The sequence below is a fragment of the Myotis daubentonii genome, chromosome 14, assembly GCF_963259705.1.
Source record: "Myotis daubentonii chromosome 14, mMyoDau2.1, whole genome shotgun sequence".
Taxonomy (NCBI): domain Eukaryota; kingdom Metazoa; phylum Chordata; class Mammalia; order Chiroptera; family Vespertilionidae; genus Myotis; species Myotis daubentonii.
Window position 1 is genome coordinate 51,332,044 of NC_081853.1, and position 20,627 is coordinate 51,352,670.

The 20,627-nt window shown below is 48.3% G+C and overlaps 1 long non-coding RNA gene across 2 annotated transcripts; it reads left to right on the forward strand.

Annotated features, from left to right (window-relative positions):
• The first annotated feature begins 826 nt into the window (after positions 1-826).
• Positions 827-16,263, forward strand: LOC132215707 (uncharacterized). 2 transcript variants are annotated; one of them, XR_009448596.1, is made up of 5 exons: positions 827-994; positions 1,430-1,664; positions 1,971-2,529; positions 4,297-4,487; positions 15,613-16,263. It is a non-coding gene; the product is annotated as an uncharacterized LOC132215707 (long non-coding RNA). The 2 variants fall into 2 exon arrangements; XR_009448595.1 differs by having other exon boundaries at positions 827-1,664.
• The last annotated feature ends 4,364 nt before the right edge of the window (positions 16,264-20,627 follow it).

Below are 20,627 nucleotides of genomic sequence, written 5' to 3' on the forward strand. Positions count from 1 at the left end.
GGTCACCGGCATTTCACGCTCTCAGATACATCACTTCCCAGCTCGGTACGTCCACCTCCAAAGACAGAGCCTCCTTCCCACCTGCATGTCTGCAAAGGTTCGCTGTTAGACATGCTTCCGCCAGAATCTCCAGGGTCGTTTTCATTGGAAAGACAGGTCCTGAGCCCCTGCCTCCAGTTCCAGACTGAGTGCCTACAAGCTGCCTCCTCCCTCTGAACTCGGCCAAGTGCAAACTCCTGTGGAAGAAAATACCTGACCCTTATTCTGGGCCAACTCCCAGGAATTTAATGTCTTCCTCAGCTGAGATGTGGGTTCTCAGGACTTCCTTTTCCTATTTAACAACTTATTAGACAGAAATCCCCAGCAAACCTGCTCTGGGGAAGCAGGCTGAGCCCTCCCCAAGGCCACGCGCACTGGGCCAGGCCCAGGAGGCCAGGGGGAGCGGTTCTGCTCTGCCTGGAGGAAAGGCTGGAGGGGGCTCTTGCTAGAACCTCTGAAGTCACTGCCCCAGGGGTGCAATGACCTGGGGGCCGGGGGTCAGGAAGCAGAAAGGGTGAGAATACTGACGAAGAACCCGGCTCAATGGCCCAGAGAGAGGTATGTGCTTGTAGAACCAAGGCAGGCCCAGCATGAGGTCAGCCAGGGGCCTGCACTGTGAGAGGTCACTGAGGCAGGGTCCTGACAGACTGGACCTGAGACAAAGGGGGGGTGTGTGTGTGTGAGATGGGCGGGGCATTTGGAGACATAACAGGAAGTGATAGGGCAAGCACAAGGTCTGAAGGGTGTGTTTCATTTTATCTTACTTTATTGTAAGGTATTTCACTTCACTTTGTTTTGATTCAGTAAGTGGTAGACAAACAAGATGCAGGCCTGAACATGACCGAGAGCTGGCCTTGGCATCGGACGAGTAATCACGTTAGAATCCCTTCCTTTCTCCCCCTTTCCTGGCCCCGCGGCCGGCAGGGCTGACAGCCACCTCCGGCCCCACAGACAGGTCCCTGCAAGGACCACGACTTCACCTCCACGAAGAACCAGGCCTCCTCAGGTTAACCACTCCCAAAATGCAAAGCGGGGTCTGGAGGGGTCCAGGGACTGGGCCTTGGCCACTCTGAGGAGCTGGTCTGAGCAGACTTGGCAGGGACGCAGCGGGCACAGTTGGCTGTCACAAGGAGCCGAGGAACAGTCTGTGCCATTTGCACAGAGTCACATTTCTGACTTGATTGAAAGAAGAATCTTGAACAATATATAGATTTTTCAGTGACTCAAGGCTTGCTCTTGCCAACTCCTAGCATAAAGCATGTTTTTACAGCTGGGAGGATGAGTCTCTGAAAGATGGCACTTACCATGGAAACGCTGACACAGCCTCTCATTCCCTTCACGGTGATTACAATCCTCATTTCAATTTGTTTTTCTTTATTTCGAGCTGCAGTTATGTGCAAGCCCAGGAGTCTCTCTGGCTGTGACAGGAAACGAAATGCTGCCCTCTGTCGGAAGTAAGAGGGAAATGCTTTTGACTTCCTGCTGCAAAGTGGTGCAAATCTGGGTTTGGAGAACCACGGGCACCCAGGAAATCAGCCTTTCTTACTAACAATCTTACCAGGAAAGAAATTCCTGCAGGGACTTACCTTGTTTCCTAGGGAAAGTGAGGCCCTGGAGGGAAAGAGGTAATAAAAGGTGCTTTTTATCAAACCAGAGGCCACTGGGGAATTCTGGGAGCCTGTGTGGACTGTGCACCTCGGGCATCTGCTGGCAGGGTTGGGAGGAAGCCCGTCGCTGGGTGCAGGCTGATCCACATCAATTCTTATGCACCTGTGACCTGCTGGCCACCACTGGCTCCAGCGGCCAGCGGAGGTCCTCAGGCCAAGATGCATTCCCAGGCCTGGTCACCTTGAGACCCCAGTGGACACGGGCAGCTACTGCACCTGTCTGCTGCACATACTCATCATTATGACTTTTATTCTCCTTTGTAGGCATATTTTATGCCCCTGGGTTTCAGGGGCAGGTGCCCTCTGTTGATTCAAGGCTTGCAGTCTCAGCTGAACCAACAGCTCAGCAGTCCTCCTAACCAAACGCCCAAGAAGGTCTTTCTATTCCCAGATGTCTTCACTGATAAGAAAATGGGTAATGGATCCGGCCACACTCCTCAATCTGCCGGTGAGACCGCAGCGGGCTGAGAGCTGACGTGTTCTCATATTTCCCCACCAAAATAAGGCTTCGTTCAACTGCACAGATCACATCAGAATGTGGCCGAATGCATTTCCCCCATTCTGCACACAGCCAGTGTGTCCCACAGATAACCAGTGGGTAGAGACACTCCTCACAACAGGAGATCAGAGACTGAAGAAAGCTGGTAATGTTGCTAGTAGCTCTAGGACATTTTTAAAGGTCATCATACGTACCCGTATGTTAAAGGCTCTGAGAAGTCCTGCACGGGAGAAATCTAATGAACTTTGTTTTACTCATTGTTTCTCATTTCCTCACCGGACCATTTCTTCGTAGAACATCTGCTATCATCCTGTAACACACTAGGTTAGCCTTTTACTTGTCTTTTCTTCCCCCTTACTGAATCTGAAAAAATATTTTTATTTTACAAAAAGTTTTACATTGAACATTATAGGAAAACTGGAAAAGTGCAAATAAGCGAAAAGGAGGGGAAGGTGCAGAGGCACAATTACTGCGGAGGTCGTGGGTTTGGGCGAGTGTGTGTCGGTGCTTAGCTGTCCTTGGTGCAGAGGGGTTGTCACTGTAGCAAGAGCCAGCCTGCATTCCCCACACTACCTACAGCTTTATGACCCTGATTCTAAGCGGCAGGTTTCAGAAAATAAAGCCACATTTCAGCCAACAATGGCTAGAGAATCATCTTGAACTGTTTCCAAAACCCCAGGTAGAGGAAAATTCCTCTAGGGTATGTTAGAATGTTTACAGGAGCGGCAGGTCAAGAAAATAAACAAATTGGTAGGAAGATAAAAAAATATGTAGTGATTGGTAGGAAGAGAAAAACTATGTGAAGATATTGTTTACAAGATTGGAATAAAATATACCCCAAATTAGAAAGGTTATCTCTGGAAGAGGGACTCACGGTGACTGACTTTCTTTGCTATTGTCAAAGCAAAACTGAAAAATAAATATTAGATACCCCCCCCCCCCCACACACACACACAAAACCAGTTTCAGTGGAGATTAAAACAAATCAGGAGGTACTGAGTCTGGAGGGGGCGGGGTGGGGGCGGGGCGCTTGCCTGTGAGGGGTAATTGTCTAGGGCAGTGGTTCTCAACCTTCCTAATGCCCTGACCCTTTAATACAGTTCCTCATGTTGTGGTGACCCCCAACCATAAAATTATTTTTGTTGCTACTTCATAACTGTAATGTAAATATCTGATATGCAGGATGTATTTTCATTGTTACAAATTGAACATAATTAAAGCATAGTGATTAATCACAAAACAATATGTAATTATATATGTGTTTTCCAATGGTCTTAGGCGACCCCTGTGAAAGGTTCGTTCGAACCCCAAAGGGGTCGCGACCCACAGGTTGAGAACCGCTGGTCTAAGGTGTTGGGGGAGGTTCCTCATGCCTTTCCCACCTGAGAAGCACTGGGCTTGCTCAGCGTGTCATCACCTCCTTTTCCTCCAAATGCATCGAGCCACATGTTTGGGGATCATGGGTGGTTCAGGGTGAAGCGGGAGGTGGGGCTGGTTGACTGATGCCCCAACCAGGCCTAGGAGGGAGGGCCTTTATTACCCCTTTTCATAATTCTCTCTGAACACAGGAGCTCATCTCTGCCCTGGACGCTTTGCCCTGTCTGTTCCCTGTGCCTGAGCTATTCATCTTTCAGGTCTGAGCCCAGAGAGGGTGTGTGAGGATCCCAAGAGCACACAGCAATGTCTGCCCCATTGCAAATCCCACAAGCAGAAGCTGAGTTCTAAAAGGATTCTCAGATAGTTACAGCTGGAGGAAATTCCCGTTATAAGTTTGCCGAGGAGACCAGGCAGCCCCCCAGAGTCCACGGCTGATGTGTAATCCAGATCACCTTGTTAAGATAACAGCTTGTCTGCCAGGCTGAGCTGTGCCCCCAGGCAGAGCCAGCCCCATCGGCGGCAGTCGGTGTTTCCTGAGTGCCAGCCAGGAGCCACGCTGGGCCCACAGCCGATCCTCGGCACACCTTCTCCCAACGCAGTGGAGGGCGCCTCGAGAGAACCAGGCTCGGTGTCTCATGGTCCTCTTGACCCCTGAACGACACAGCAGCCTCCGTGTCTCTCAAAACCCTGGCCTCTGCCTCTTGTTCTCCTCAGCATTGATCACTCGCGGATGGTACATCATCCCTCTCTCCTTTGCAAGAGGCAGGTAGGTGAATCGCCTTGTCCACCTGATTCCCAGCGTCCAGAACTCTGCCCGGCACACATAGGCGCTCGATCGGCATCTCTTCTTGAATGGCCACCTGCTATTTCAGCAGGGAGGGGATATCAGAGCATCGGGAGTTCAGGTAAGGACTGTTCTGGGCGATTCAGCTTGTTTGGCTCAAGTTCAAGCCCCCGCTCCGGTTTCAGCGATTGCAGTCGATGGGGCAGATGTCAGGAGTGCAGGTTCCTTCACGGGCTCAGCTCTCGCAGCAGCACCGGGTGACGCTCAGACACGGGGGGGTGGGGGGGCCCTCTGGCCCCTTCTCCCCTCTGTGATCTCCAGCGTGTCTCTGTCCCTCCTTGTCGTCAGCTTCCTCGCTCAGACAAGGAAGTGGTTGCGCTCTATTTGATATCTTAGGGCAGGTTCCCCGACAAGCATTGATGGGAAAGCGATGTGTTAAGGGAAACCGATAGGGGAGTGTGGGAGTGGGACCAGGAAGGAGAAAGGCCATCAGAGATGCGTTTGGGCAAAGTCCCCTGAGGCCCCCACTCGGCTCCATTCCACAGGGACAGCGCAGATCACACCCAGAGTGTCTAGACTGGGGGGGAAGAGCAAGAGCATTCATACCCCCGCCATGGCCTCCCAGTAGGCACCCCTGGAGGGTGTAGATTTCCCAGCGCCTCAAGCTCACCATGTGCCCTCAGCCCACCATGTGCACAGGTCAAGCGGACTCCAGCCACCTGCAGGCGGCCCCAGGCAAAGAAGCAGAAGTAGTCCTTTGGGATGCCAATGGCAATATGGGCGGAGTTCTGACATGGTCTCTAATGTGACCTGTCAGAGGGCCCTTCCCTGACCCAGGACTTGCTGGGTGTGCCAGCCTGTGCAAGTTGCTGTATCTCTTTCAGTCTCACATACTCAGCCATGAAAGCAGAGATAACAACCTCTCCCCTGCTTGTGTCCCTACCAGGTGGGGTTGTCCCTGAGGGAGCACAGAGGTTCCCACGAATGGCTGGTGATGTTATCATGATCGCTCTCCATCAGTACTTAAAGCAATTTTGGCAGTGAGGGAGCAGGGTCAGCCACACCCCTGAATTTTACAACTGTCTTCGTGGGGACCCGAAGCTGCTCTCTCGGGGTTCCTCCTGTCCCTCTGTGGGCCCCACTGCTCTGCTGCTCACATTACCCGTGCTCTCTGCGTATGGGCTGAGTCCTGGATTTTATCTCAGCCTGAAGGACACACCTCTCATAGTAGGTCCTTTATGGGGCCAATGGTGTATATTTACCGTTTCAGAGCTCTTCCTGTAGTCTCTGACTACCCAGTAGGTAAAACCCAAGGCCCCAAATCAGCATTAAATCACAGAAGGCTTTTCTTAACCCTGCTAAACCACCACCAACTTCCTACATCACATGACCCCTCCTCCTATTCATGTGGCCCCACCCCCTCGTTCACCTGGCCACTTCCAGCTGTTCACCTGGCCCCACACACTTGTTCACCTGGCCACTGGGCAACACCGGCAGGGCTGGTTTGCTCCTCACCCAGATGGGTGGACCTCCCCATCTCTTGGGGTTGGGGTTACATGCCTAACACCAGAAAGCCCCATAGTCACATCTGCCCACATGCTGACTACTGCGCAGCAGGGAGAATGGCAAGGAAGGTGGATGCCAGGCCCCCTTCAAGACAGCCATGTGTGCTGATGTGGCCAGGTGCCCCAAGGGTGCCCACCATTGTAGCATCTCTCAATGGACTATCCTGGGACCCTAACAGCCCTGCCTGTTAGCTTTGATCTCAGAGAAGCAGCCGTGTTGGGACCCTTAGACCCCTCGTCCCTTCCAAGAGCAATGTCCTCCCTCCACCAGAGTACCTTACTGATCGCCGTGCCCTGAGGGCACGCCTGCTGCCAGGTTCACAGACCACCTCTTGTTCCTGAGAGCAGGGAACTTCTGGATACTATTTAGAGCAGTGATGGCGAACCTATGACACGTGTGTCAGAGGTGACACGTGTGTCAGAGGTGACACGCAAACTCATTTTTTTGGTTGATTTTTCTTTGTTAAATGGCATTTAAATATATAAAATAATATAAAAAATATAAGTCTTTGTTTTACTATGGTTGCAAAGATCAAAAAATTTCTATATGTGACACGACACCAGAGTTAAGTTAGGGTTTTTCAAAATGCTGACATGCTGAGCTCAAAAGGTTCGCCACCACTGATTTAGAGTCTGCCCCACCAGGGGCATCTCTGGCCTCACCTGACCCCTCATTCCTGTTCACATGCCCACCCCCTTGTTCCGCTGACAACTCTTCAACTTCACCTGGACCACCCCCTTGTTTGTATGACCATTTCCCCCTTGTTAGCAGGACCACACACCCATGATCCCCTGACCAACGGGCATACCGGCCGGTCTGCTTTGCTCCTCGCCCAGAGGGGTGGACCTCAGGGTCGCTGGGGGTTGGTTATGTGCCTAACTGCCAACAGGCCAAGAGTTACCTTCTGCCCACATGCTGAACGCTGCGCAGTGGGGAGGACAGCAATAAAGGTGGATGCCGGCCCTATTCCCAGAGATCGGGAGGTCCACTTCTCTGTGTGAGGAGAAACCAGCCCGGCCAATGTTTCCCAGGGGTCAGGTGACCATGCGGTGGGGCCCAGGAGCAGGAGTTTAGGAAAAGGTGAAAAGCTACCAGTGGTCAAGTGAACAAGGGGAAGTGGTGGGATGTTGAAGGGTGTGGGGCCAGGTAATCAGCCAAAAGACGGCCGGTGAACAAGGGGGTAGGGCAAGATGATCTTAAAGAGGGGTCCAGGGAACAAGGGGGTGGGGGCAAGTGACCAGCCAAAAGTGTTATGTGAAGAAGGGGGGCGGGGCCGGTGGACAGCAAGAAGTGGTGACCTGGTCCGGAACCCAGGGGGTGGGCTGGGCCCAGGTGAACACCCGCAGGTGGTCAGGAGAGCAAGGGCTTGGGGCCAGGTCAACAGCTGAAAGTGGTCAAGTGGATAGGCTGGTGGGGCCACATGAATGCGGAGGAGGGTCACTAGAGGGCGCCAACGCCCCACCTCCCTGTGTCCAGACTCTGGGTGGCAGCAAGAAGGGCCTGTCCTCAGGGAAGGGCGATCCCTGTGAGTGAGGCAGAAAGCTGGCCCTCAGGGCCCGGCCACCAGTGAGCGACTCTGGAGGGGGCAGGACAGTGCAACCAGGATGGAACGGGTTTTCAAGGGCTTGACACAGCTCTGTCCCTGATTTCCAAGCCCACAGACAGGGCGGTCAGGGTCACAGGACAGGCCAGTATGAGATGCCCCCATGGTGGGAACCATGTGTGGTTCCCTAGGTTCTTGGACTTCCCATGGCTGTCTTAAACGGGGGGGCTGACATCCTCCTTCTTGTCCCCCTCCCCACGGGGTAGGAGGCAGCCTGTGAGCAGAAGGTGGTCTGGGGCTGTGGGTGTTAGGCACTTAAGCCAACTTCCAGAGATTGGGCAGTCCACCCCTCTGAGTGAGGAGCAAAGCAGTCCGGCCAGTATGGCTCAGTGGTCAGGTGAACAAGAGGGCAGGGTCTCAGGAACCAGGGTGAGGGCCTACATGACCATTCAGAACTGGTCAAGTGAAAGAGGGCCCGGTGAACAGCTGGAAGTGGTCATGTGAACAAGGGGTGGGTCCAGGTGACCAGATGGAAGTGGTCAAGTCAACAAGGGCCAGGTCAACAGCTGGAAGTGGTCAAGGGGATAAGGCTGGTGGGGCCACGTGAGTGCGGAGGAGGGTCAAAAGAGGAAGCAAACGCCCCACTTCCCTGTGGTCCAGGCTATGATGGCAGCAAGAAGGTCCCTGTCCTCAGGGAAGGGGATCCCCATGATGAGGCTTAAAGCTGGCCCTCAGGACCTGGTGACCAGTAAGTGACTCTGGTGGGGGCAGGAAAGTGTTCCCAGAATGGAACGGATTTTCAGGCACTTAACACAGGTCTTTCCCTGGTATCAAAACCCAAAGGCTCGGCTTTCAGGGTCGTAGGACTGTCCAGGTCCGCTTTTCTCCAGCCCTCTTGGGTCACTGGGCCTGAAGATGGAGTCATGTCCACCTTGTTCATCTGTGTATCTTGTAGACTGCTGCCCTATCCCTTTCTTACATTTTTTTTAGCTCTGCAGATTTTGCCATCTATACCCCATTCCATCATGGAATCTTCCTACTTCCCATTTTCCAACCAACCGTCTCCCCCCACACCTCCAGAATTCTTCAAAACTGAAGATCCTCTGATGTAAGGTCTCTCAATTGTACTAAGATCCTTTCACCAACCTCGTCCCTATCGATTATTTCCTCACCCTTCTCCTTGACCAGTCTAGATTCCATGGCCCGGCGTAATTGTCACACGTTGTCAACTCGCATGCCTGTCTCTCTCCATTAGACTCCTCTGACCAAACTCCTGCCTTGGTTCCATCCACTTTCCATCCACTCCCTGTCTGACCTGGCAGCTGGCGGTGGCTGGGAACCCTCTGGACCATGCTCGCTCGCTCGCTCGAGATTCATGACCAGTTGCTTCCCACGGGCTATTGTGCTATTCCCCATCCTCCCACAGTGCCTTGTCCGTCCACCCTCACAGCCCAGACACGACACATCTCCTCAGATCGCCAGCATCTCCCAGCCCCTCTTCACTGGTGAGGTCCTGTTTCCTTCCTCACCGAGAAGATAGAGGCAACGGGAGACCTGGCTTCCTACCCCACACGCAATTTCTTCTGTCCCATACACGGCGCCCTCGCTCCTGTTCCTATGGTCCAGCCCGGCTCTCTTATCGAAAGCCAACACCTCCACTTTCCCACTGAGCCGGTGCCCTCTCACCGACTCAGGGAGAAAACTCTAGAAAGTGTCTTCTCTTCGTCCCTCTCGCCCGCCTTGTCCTGCTAGTAGCAACTAGACACAGGCCATGATAGCTCCCGCTGTGATAGCTCCCATCTTAGAAATCAAGCCAGTGAACACATTTCCGCCTTGTCCTCACGTCCTTTTCAACATCGGGTCCATTTTCTCCTCCTCTGTGTGCAGACCTCCTTGGGAGTTGCTGGTACTCACTATCTCCAGATTTCTGCAACTTCTTTCTTTTTGAACCACTTAAATCCAGGGATTCTCCCCACCATTGCACTAAGGCGACTCTTTCCGAGGGCATTAGTGGCCTCGGAAGGGTCAAAGCGGATGGTTGATTCTCGGTGCTTCTCTCGCTCAAACAATCAGCAGCCTGTGACTCAGTTGGCCATTCCCTCCTCGTGGCCTCCGGGTCATCCCTCTCTCGTTTCTCACCTTAGGGAAACCGGGCCATTCTTACAAAGTCTCTACCACCGGGGCCAGAGGACACACCCCAAGACTGAGAGCCAGACAGGCAGAGGTGTTTTCACCCAAGGGCAGCACGTTTCCCGGTTGTGATGGGGCCTTAGTCTGCGTCTGGTTTCCGGCAGCGGTGGCCCGAGGGTCCCTCTGCCTCTGGCCTTGGGCTCCACGGCTGTCTGTGGGCCATGTGACCAGCCTGTCAAACAGGCTCTGTGGAAGCTCTCAGAGGCATGTTTGCGCGTTAGGGGCCTCCTGCTTTCCCCCGGTCAGCTGTCGGGGCTGGCGTTGTTGGCAAGGCTTTAGCCATTCATATCTAATCCTGCGGTTTTGCTTTATTGTCCCTCGGCGGCAGCCGGGCTGCAGAAGGCTGTGGTGGAAGTTGCTCCCAGGTCTGCAGCCATTTATGGGCAGAGCCAGGGCCTGCTGTGTTCCCCGCCAAACACAGAGGGCTTGGTAGTGCAGGTCACATCCTGCCAGGTGACCTTGGCAAGTCACTGCTCCAGCCTCCACTGCTCCAGCCTCCACTGCTCCAGCCTCCACTGCTCCAGCCTCCATTCTCCAGCCTCTCAGAGTGTCATGTCCCTCATCTTATAAATGATATAATAAGCCTTCTCTCTTGCTGTCACCAGTTTTTCCCTTTTTATTGGATCTTTACCACTGGCAGACAAGCATGCTAAATTGTTCCTACCTTAAAACAGATTAAGCAAAAGCCAACCAACCAAACAAAACCCAAAAAACTCATGGACTCAGACCACAGTATGGTGCTTACCAGAGGGAAAACAATAGGGTGATTACCAGCAGATAGATGGAGGTAGAAGAGGGTGAAGGGGGCATAAATAGTGATGGAAGGAGACTTGATTTGGGATGATGAACACACAATTCAATATACAGGTGATGTAGTATAGAATTGTACATCTCAAACCTATATCATTTTATTAATCAATGTCACTCCAATAAATTCAACAAAAAAATAGAAAATAAAAAAGGAATTTCATTGTATGAATGTAATCCATGCAACCAGACCCCCTACTGATGAGCATTTGAGTTGCCTGTGGTCTTTTGCTATTAAAATGAGGCTGCAGTGCGTGTATGTGTGGTCATGTTCTGTGAGGGATGTCTTGGGGGTAGGTTCCTGGAACTGTGGGTGAAGGAGAGAATCTGAGAAGTTGCACAGGGCTTGTGCTCTTTTATGTTCTGAATCAGTTTAAGGTGCATTGTCTATCGCTTGTGACTTCAAAAGACCTCCCTGACTCTATACCTAACTCACAGGTTTGCTGTGAGTGTTGTAGTAACGTATAAAAATGTGTTTTTTTTTAAATGTCTAAAAATGTTTAAAAAGGTTTTAAAATGTTTGAGTTAACTTTCCTGAATTGGTATTGCGAAAAACATATCAGATAAATCAATTGCTGCCATGAATTTTGGGTTATCTCTTTGAGTTATATTAATGACGTTGCTCGCATCTGGGAGTGTGCCATCCATAGGGGGCGAGCATTTCTTTAGGTTCCTATAATCGATAGTAATTCTATAAGTGCCATTAGGTTGCTTTTTTTTTTAACTGGCCAAATTGGGCTATTGTATATACGAGATCTGCCTACTTCAATAATATCTTTCTTTAGAAGTTTCTCAATTGCCTGAGTTATTTCTTGACGGCCTCCTTTGAGGGGGTATCGTGGTGTAAATGAAGCCTGAAAAGGTTCTGGTCGTGTAATGGGTAGTATATTGACCGCTGTCAGTTTGGATTGGGATGAAGCCCTGGGGATTTTTCTATGATATCAATTAAAGTTGGTAAAGTATCCATGCCTAAAAGATTTTCGAGTGAGGGGTGCACGTAGAAGGTTGTTGCGATTTTTAATCCTTTGTAAAGGATTGTCCCTCGTCTTCCTGACGCAGTAATTGAATTTTTCGTGATTCCTTCTATGGATATTTTATTATTCGATTGATAATTTCCTTTTAATAAAGTTACTTGGGAGCCTGTGTCTATACGGAAAGATGTATGAAGCGGTTCCTTCCTGTCCTGAAAGAGTACTTGTAAGGTCATGTATGGCCTGTTATCTTTTTGTATGTAGTTTGTCCACGGGCCACATGATGGCACTGTGTCCTTTAAAATTGTATATGCCCCCCACCTCCCCTTCGTTGATGATTCTTCCAGCAGGGGGCTCTGGAGTTTCCCTGTTTGGCATTTCCTTGTAGGAAAGGGTTAGTATTCTGTTGTCTAGGGAATCCAGAGGGTTTTTCTTGTGCTAGTGTTTGTTTGAAAGGATTGTTCTCCTGTTTGTATCTGTCTTTGTAATTCTCCCTAAATGGATTATTGCTTCCCCTGTATTGTGCCTGTTTTTTAAAAAATATATTTTATTGATATTTTTACGGAGAGGAAGGGAGAGGGAGAAGGAGAGGGATAGAGAGTTAGAAACATCTATCAACTCCCTACTGGGGATGTGCCTGCAACCAAGGTACATGCCCTTGACTGGAATCAAACCTGGGACCTTTCAGTCCGCAGGCTGACGCTCTATCCACTGAGCCAAAACGGTTAGGGCTGTGCCTGGTTTTTAAAGTAATTTGGTGACTGTGATTTTTCTTTAAAATTATTCTGTGATCTAAATGGGTCTCTATATGAGTTCTTATCATTATTGGTACGTGTATATTGTTGTGAGTTAGGTCTTTGATAAAATCTACCTCTGGGGTTTCTATTTAAGTTAGGCACTGTCTGATATGTAAAAGTTTCTGGTCTTAAGCCTTCCTTTGTAGCGAAAGAAAATTGTCTAGTACTTATAATATCTTCATGTAGCTGTACCCTGTTTCTAATATCCTCCACAGAATTTGCTGATCCAACGAGAGTTTGTAATTGTATTTTATACTCATCGGGGCTCCTAATATTAAGGTCTTAATGATTCCTGATGCATTTCTGTTTTCCCATGGGGATCCTAGTCCTTTCTGGTATATTCCCATTAGTATTACCAGTTCTCTAAGTTGTGACTGGAGTTCTTTTATGCTGTTCCATTTACAGGAGAAGTTTGTTGATGTTAAATCTAGGACTGGATATGCTATTTTCCATGCCCTGCTGATCCATTCCCATAATGACAGCACTACATCCCCTGGTTCATCTATTAATAGTTTTAATTGGTATTGGATTTTAGAATTCTCAGCGGCATCTATGACTGCCTTAAGCTCTTCTTTTGAAAGTAAAGTGGTATTTCCCCTAGTTTCATAGATTTTTACAAGCCAATCTACGTCAGTCAGTTCTCCTTTAATAAATATTTTTCTGCCCTAACCAGTTTGGCTCAGTGGATAGAGCGTCGGCCTACGGACTGAAGGGCCCCAGGTTCGATTCTGGTCAAGGGCATGTACCTTGGTTGCAGGCACATACCCAGTAGGGAGTGTGCAAGAGGCAGCTGATCGATGTTTCTCTCCCATTGATGTTTCTAACTCTCTACCCTCTCCCTTCCTCTCTGTAGAAAAATCAATAAAATATATTTAAAATAAATAAATAAATAGTTTTCTTAGATTATTAAATTCACTTTTATTGTATGCTGTGAACTCAATAGTTTCCTCTGTTCCTGGCTATTCTGTTTTAATTTGCTTTTTTTTTTTCTGATTATTGTTGGGTCTGCCTTTACTTTTTGTATAAGTTTTCTTGCTAAATCTTTTCCTTTTAACCTATCTTCACCTCCTTTTCCAATTGTTTGTAATAATATTCCTGTAATTTCTTTTGGTTTCACCCTGTCTATTATGGGGTTTATATGTCTTGGTTTGGTTAGATCACACTGAATGTCTTCTGCTATAGGTATTTTATATTTTGTCATAAGAGTTTCTTCTGTCGTCCTCCATGGGCTCCCAGAGATAGTGTTAAAAGGAGGATTTTCTTTTTAAATAAGTTCTTAAAAAATGTTCTCATTCACTCCATTTTATTCTAGCTCCGTATCTGCCAAAAGGGCAGAAACCTTCCTTATGTGGATATTTAAATTCTAGTTTAAGCCTACCTTTTTGTTTCAGCTTCTTTTGTATTATAAGTTTAGCCTTTAATAGCCAGCCTATCATATGGTAATTTCCCCAGAGTTACTGTAAATCTCCCCCTTTTTAGTGTGATCAGCACTGGGGAGTTATTTTGTTATTCAGTCCTTTTTATAATTTACTAGAGGCCCGGTGCACGACACTTGTGCACTTGGGGGGAGGGATCTCTCAGCCCAACCTGCGCCCAGTCCAGAAGCCCTAGGGCAGCCGTGGGCAAACTACGGCCCGTGGGCCAGATTCGGCCAGTTTGAAATGAATAAAACTAAAAAAAAAAAAAAAGACCGTACCCTTTTATGTAATGATGTTTACTTTGAATTTATATTAGTTCACACAAACACTCCATCCATGCTTTTGTTCCGGCCCTCCGGTCCAGTTTAAGAACCCATTGTGGCCCTCGAGTCAAAAAGTTTGCCCACCCCTGCCCTAGGGGGATGTTGGAGATCCTTAGCGCTGCTGTGGTGGCGGGAGAGCCTGGCTTATGGCTGAGCAGTGCTCCCCCTGTGGGAGCGCACTGACCACCAGGGGGCAGCTCCTGCGTTGAGCATCTGCCCCCTGGTGGTTAGTGTGCGTTAAAGCGACCAGTAGTTCTGCGTTCAGTCGATTTGCATATTAGCCTTTTATTATATAGGATAATTTAGAAAATCCAATGGAGTCAAATACCCGGTTCGACTGCTGACTGCACCAATTGTCTTAGAAAGGAAGGGTGTTATCCGACGCATCCCTTCGGATAAACTTAATCATGCAGGCATTCGGACATATCAAGTAGTTGCCAGCAAAGAGACCACTCTGAGCAGGCAGGACCAAGGGTAGGCATCATCATCTGGCCTTATAATTAAAACACGTAATTTTATAGAGACTGCCGGAGGAATTACGCCACACAAAATTATGCAGCTGCAAATCACACAGCACTTTATTACTCACACAAATTCCTGGTGCTGTGGGTACAGACTTAATGGGATCCCAGTGACGTTGAGGTTCCTCTCGCAGCAGCTGTGGTGCCATCTCAGCTGGCAGGGTCTGGTCAGGACCAGTTTCTTCACGGCGCTCCAGCCTGGGTCTCGGTGTGTGAGCCGGATGGATGTACTGGCCGTCTTCTGTCATCTGGCAGGAGCAAGGGTGCGGAAAGAGGTGCGGGCACCTGAGATCCAGATGTTCAGAGCGCCCGTCTCAATTGGCACTGAGCTGTGGAGGCAGCACCCAGACCAGGGCCGATCAGCGATGCCAAAGGCAGTCCAGCGATCAGCCACTAGTGCAGTGCTCAGAGCGATCAGCGACAGCAGCGCGTCCAGCGATTGAGCAATGATCGAAGAGGTCTCTTTGGGGATCTGTTTTTATAGCCTGTTCGTACCCATAGCAGTCCAGGTGTTTATCTTATAATTATGTCAGGGCTACAAGTGTTAATCAGCAATTACATAGGTGAACATATATGTATCATAGCAAGTCATTGTAAGTCAGTCATCGAAGTTCAAATCCTTATCTATGGGATACACACGCTCAGGGTAGTGGGGTATGTGTCCTTACTATCACGCTTTAAGTTTCAGGAAAGTTAACTCAAACATTTTAAAACATTTTTAGGTATTTTTAAACATTTCTATATGTTACTACAACCGGGAGGTTTGAATGAAATAGCACTTAGCGAAACATGGCACACAAATAACACTCCACGAGCGGTAACCAATGTTGTTGTTAGGCTGTAGGTAGCCCACAGAGGTCTGTGCGCTTTTCATTCTAGACCCGCACATGGACATGTTTCTGTTTATCTTTTGGGGGTATTATCCCATGTGTACCCCCAAAGAAGAGAGGCTGAGGGAGGGGCTGACCAGCGGGAGCCTCAGTGCCGACACAGAGCCGTGTGGGAGGTTCTCGTTCCAACGACGTCTCCTTTCCGTCCTTCGATGCTCTTCGTCTGCATCCAGCTGACACACCAGTGTTTTCGGTGAAGTGCTCCCACTGCCTTTTTCAGAAACCCGAGTCCACACGAAGACAATGGCAACAAGCAGAAGGTGTGAACGCTCCCAAGCAGGCCCCGGTTTGGAAAACGTGATAAAGCGGTTATTGTGTGTCCGAACTTTTCACACAAGAATTGGAGGAGATTTAACACCAGGAATAATAAACAGAGGGAGGCCGGCTAATGCAGAGCAGATGGGCCCGCAGGGTAGTGCTGAGCATTTCAACGTCTTTCCCCTCGGACCCTTGGACCCAAGATGACGGAATGCTGGATTCGTTAGTTAAAGATAAAGTTCGTGCAATGGGGAAAACAATAAATATGGCTGGTTTGATTTCTGGGGCAGTGAGGGGACTAAAGATTTTAAGACCCTTCTATGTGGCAGGCATTCATTGCTTTAATCCTGGCCACAGATCCATATTACAGATGAGAACACCAAGGCTCTGAAAGTGTAAATCGCTTCCTGAAGGGCCCTCAGCCAGCATGAAGTGGATCAGTGCCAGGTCTGTCTCATTACGTATGCATGCCACGGTTCTGCAAACTGGGGCAAAAGGTGAGCAGGGAACGTGGGTCATGGTCAGCCCGGCTGGTGTGGCTCAGTGGTTCATTGACAACCTATGAATCAGGAGGTCACCAGTTCGATTCCTGGTCAGGGCGCATGCCCAGGTAGCAGGCTCATTCCCCAGTGGGGGGGGGGGGGGGGCGTGCAAGCGGCAGCTAATTGATGACTCTCTCATCATTGATGTTTCTATCTTTCCCCCTCCCTCTCTCTGAAATCAATAAAAACATATTTAAAAAAATAAGAGTGATGGTCAAATAAATTTTAGAAACACTGACCTCTATGAACACAATAACAGTCTTATTGAAGTGGCATTGATGTACAATAGCTATATGTATTTAAGCCATGAACTTGGTAAGTTTTGCCATATGTCTGTACCAGTGAAACCATCACCATAATGAGGATAGAGAACATATCCATTACTCCCAGAAGTTTTCTCCTGCCCCGTTGCAATTCCTCCCCCCTGTCCCTCTCACCCTTGATCTCAGACAACCATTGACACTATGTCTGACTCTCACTCTAGCAATGAGACAAAATGTGGTTTTGATCCATAATAACGTTGGAAAACGGGAAGGGGTTTCCGTGTGCTTTCTGTCACAACGGATTACATTTTCGAGAGTTTTCTATAAATGGAATCATATGTACTCTTTTCTTTTTTTTTTGCCTGTCTCCTTTTACTCAGCAATAATGATTTTGAGATTTATTCATGTTATTCCATGTTTGTTGTGTTATATTACTGAGTAGGATTCCCCTTGTATGAATATGCCACAATTTGTTCCTCTATTCATCCATAGATGGACTTTTAGGTTGTTTCCAGTTTGGAGCTATTACAAATAAAGTAGCAATGAACATTGGTGGTCAAATGTTTGTATGATATATGATTTCTTTTCTCTTAAATAACTAAGAGTGGAATGGCTAGATCATATGCTAGGTATATGTCTAGTATGTAAACTTTTTTCCAAAGTGGTTGCACCATTTCGCATTCCCACCAGCAGTGAATGAGAGTTCCTCCTCCTCCTCGCCAGCACTTGGAATAGTCAGGCTTTCTCATTTCTGCCATCTTAACAGGTAAGTAGTGGTATCAGATTTTCTTATGGTTTCAATTTGTGTTTCCCTCAGAACCAATAATATTCAGTATGTGTTTTGTGCTTGTTTACCATCCACATGCCTTCTTTAGTTAAGTGTTTGTTCAAATGTTTTGCATATTTTTAATTGAGATGTTTCTTATCATTGAGTTTTAAGAGTTCTTTACATATATATTGGATACAAAGTCTCTTAATTGATATCTGCTTTGCAAATATTTTTTTTCCTGAGTCTAAGCTTATATTTTCATTCTCCTAACCATGTCTTTTAAAGATAGAAGTTTTTTAATTCTGGCAAAGTCCAATTGATATTCCACATCTCTTAAATTTTATTTCATAATTTAAAAATCTCAGCTATTTTCTGGCAAATTCCTCTGGCTTGATTTTAACAACTTACAAATATGCTCTTTTGGCAACCTATTCTACTGTTCAGCCTATATGGTGACATTTTTTTTTTTAATTATCAAATTTTTTAAATAAAAAATCATTCACAACATTTGCTACATGGGAATCTTGCATCTCCCGGAGAGTGTTAATTATTCAGTTCAGCTCAGTGTATGAGCTCCATTTCCTTGAGTGTAAGTTCTACACTTGGTCAAAGGGTGATGTCTTTTGTGCACAGAGTGGGTTTTCACAGTGGCTGGGTGATTCTTCGCTGAGGAGTCAGCCATCCGTTGGAGGATCCCTGATGGCCGGTCTTGGTTTAGTGAAGCCTACTTCCAGGATGAGCAGTGACAGACATAGTGCCACCCACTGCTCTTTCACCACCTTGAACTTTTTGGTATTTCTTTGCTTCATCCCTCGGCCTTCTGTATTCCTTCAATGTCCACCTCATTTTTCCTCATCTCTCCCCGCCCTGCACTCCTCTTTAAGGGACCAGCTCTTAACGCTTCACATCTCAACTGAAATGCTGCCTTAGGGAAGCCATTAGCCCCACTCCCCGGACAAAAACCGAAAAACAAGACCCCTCCCTCTGTACTCCTAAATCACTCTTCACCACCACCCCCCGTCCCTATTTCAATGTCTTTCGTATTGTAATTAACTGGTTTCTCATCAGCTTCCCCCCCCTGGACTGCTCTCTGGACAGGGAAGGAAGCCCATGAGAAACCAGTTCATTACAATTAAGGAAATCGCTAAGGGAGACCCTTTAGGACAGGGGTGGGCAAACTTTTTGACTCGAGGGCCACAATGGGTTCTTAAACTGGACCGGAGGGCCGGAATAAAAGCATGGATGGAGTGTTTGTGTGAACTAATATAAATTCAAAGTAAACATCGTTACATAAAAGGGTACGGTCTTTTTTGTTTTTTTAGTTTTATTCATTTCAAACGGGCCGGATCCGGCCCGCGGGCCGTAGTTTGCCCATGGCTGCTTTAGGAGATGCCACAGATGGTTCACATTGGGCAGCTGGTGCAATGTGCTTCGACAGTTCACTAAAGTGACTGCGGAGAGAGCCCCGAGGAGCCCAACTGTCGTGGACGCTGAGGAGGACAAGGTCCTGGACGCTGGGCCATTGTTCCAGCCTCAGCCCTCCACAAGGCACCCCTGGCTCATGTGGGATGCCCAGGTCTTGAACGTTTTAAGCCAAAGGAGGCTCTTAAAAACAAAGCTACCTGAAGAACAGTGTTAGGCATTTCTCTCTTTTCCTTCAAAGAAAAACAGCTCTTTGAAAAAAGAGCGAAACAAATAGCACAGTACCAATGGCATTCTGTTGCTAACGTTTACCAGTGGCTTCCCGTGGGCCAGACAGCACCTGGCTTCACAAGGCTCATCTCATTCAGTCCCACCGCAGCCCTTGGACACGAGTTTCTCTTTACAGAGAAGGAAACTGAGGCCTGGCGCGGTTGAAGAACGTCTCAGGCTCACATATCTGGACTGAGTGAATATATGTGTGTCCTCCTCTGCCCCCAAATTCATATGTTGAAGTCCTATCCCCAGTGTGGCTGTATTTTGAGTAAAGATATTTTGTAATTAAGGTTAAATGAGGTCATAAGGGTGGGGGTCCGATCTGATATGATTAGTGTCCTTATATGAAGAGACACCTGAGCCCGGCCGGTGTGGCTCAGTTGGCTGAGCGTCATCCTGTGCACTGAAGGGTTGCCAGTTCGATTCCCAGTACAGGAGACAACGGACCTCTCTCTCTTCCTTTCTCTAGGCATGTCTTTGGGTGAGGCTTTTAAAAAAAGAGACACCTGAGCGCTTGTGGGCTCGCCATGGGTGCGTCCTTGGAGGAGACCAGGCAAGTCCACAGCAAGAAGGTAGTCGTCTGCTGCGTAAGGGGAGAGCTCTCACCAGACTCCAACCCTGATGGCACCTTGGTCTTGGACTCCCAATCTCCAGAGCTGTGAGGAAATTCATTTCTGTTGGTTAAGCCTGCCTATGTTTTTGTTACGGCGGTCCTAGCAAACTCCTACAGCTGGCAGCCCCCTGCATTGGGATTCTAAGCACCAGAGCCCACCTTCATCACCCATTTAGAAATTTCTGTGTTTCCACAAGTGGCATGCTGGCTTTAGTCTTTAAGTTGAGGCGGGAAGTGTGTTTAAACTTGGCATTGGGATGTACAGTTCTATTCTAACATTGATGGTTATTACTTAAAGCCCTTTCACTGAATCTTGGGGTGGGGGGGACCATTTCTTTCGAGCATGGAAGCAGGTTGGAAATGTTGCAACTAGTAATAATGGTTGGACTTTTGACTTAGGAAATACTTCAGGGGGAAAGAATTTGCTTAAATCTCTGCCTGCTATTAGAGTTGAAGGTTTGGTGATAGGAGTTGCCCTTCCCCTGAACTTCCTGGATTGCAAGACCATGTGGAAATGTAGTTTGTCTCATCTAAAAAATAAGGGCAGGTAACTTTTGAAGAACTGGCATCAAAAGTGCATTTAGCTGAGCTTCTAACATTCGGAGCATGATTATCTGGTGTGTGAATGCTCTTGGCCCTTTTTCTTCTTCTCTCCCTCCTTTAGTAATGGGAGGAGCTGTCTGGCCATTGCCCACTTTTCCCACATGTTGGCTGGTCTCCTCCTTACCTCTGCCGGCAAAGTCCCTCCGCACAAGTGGGTGTTGGCCCCTCAACAGAAGACAGGGCTGTAGGCAGGATAGATGGACAATGTGGGCGGCCTTTGGATCCACTTTTTTTTTTTAATCCTCACCCAGGGATATATTTTTATTGATTTTAGAGAGAGGAAGGTTGAGAGGGGGAGAGAGAAACATCAGTGTGAGAGTTGCTTCCTGTACTACATGCCCCAACTGGGGATGAAACCCATAATCTAGGTATGTGCCCTGACTGGGAATCGAACCCAAGAACTGTTGGTGTATATGGCGTTGCTCCAACCAACTGAGCCACCCGGCCAGGGCCATTGGCTCCACTTTCTTCCCCTGTTGCATGAAGGTCAAG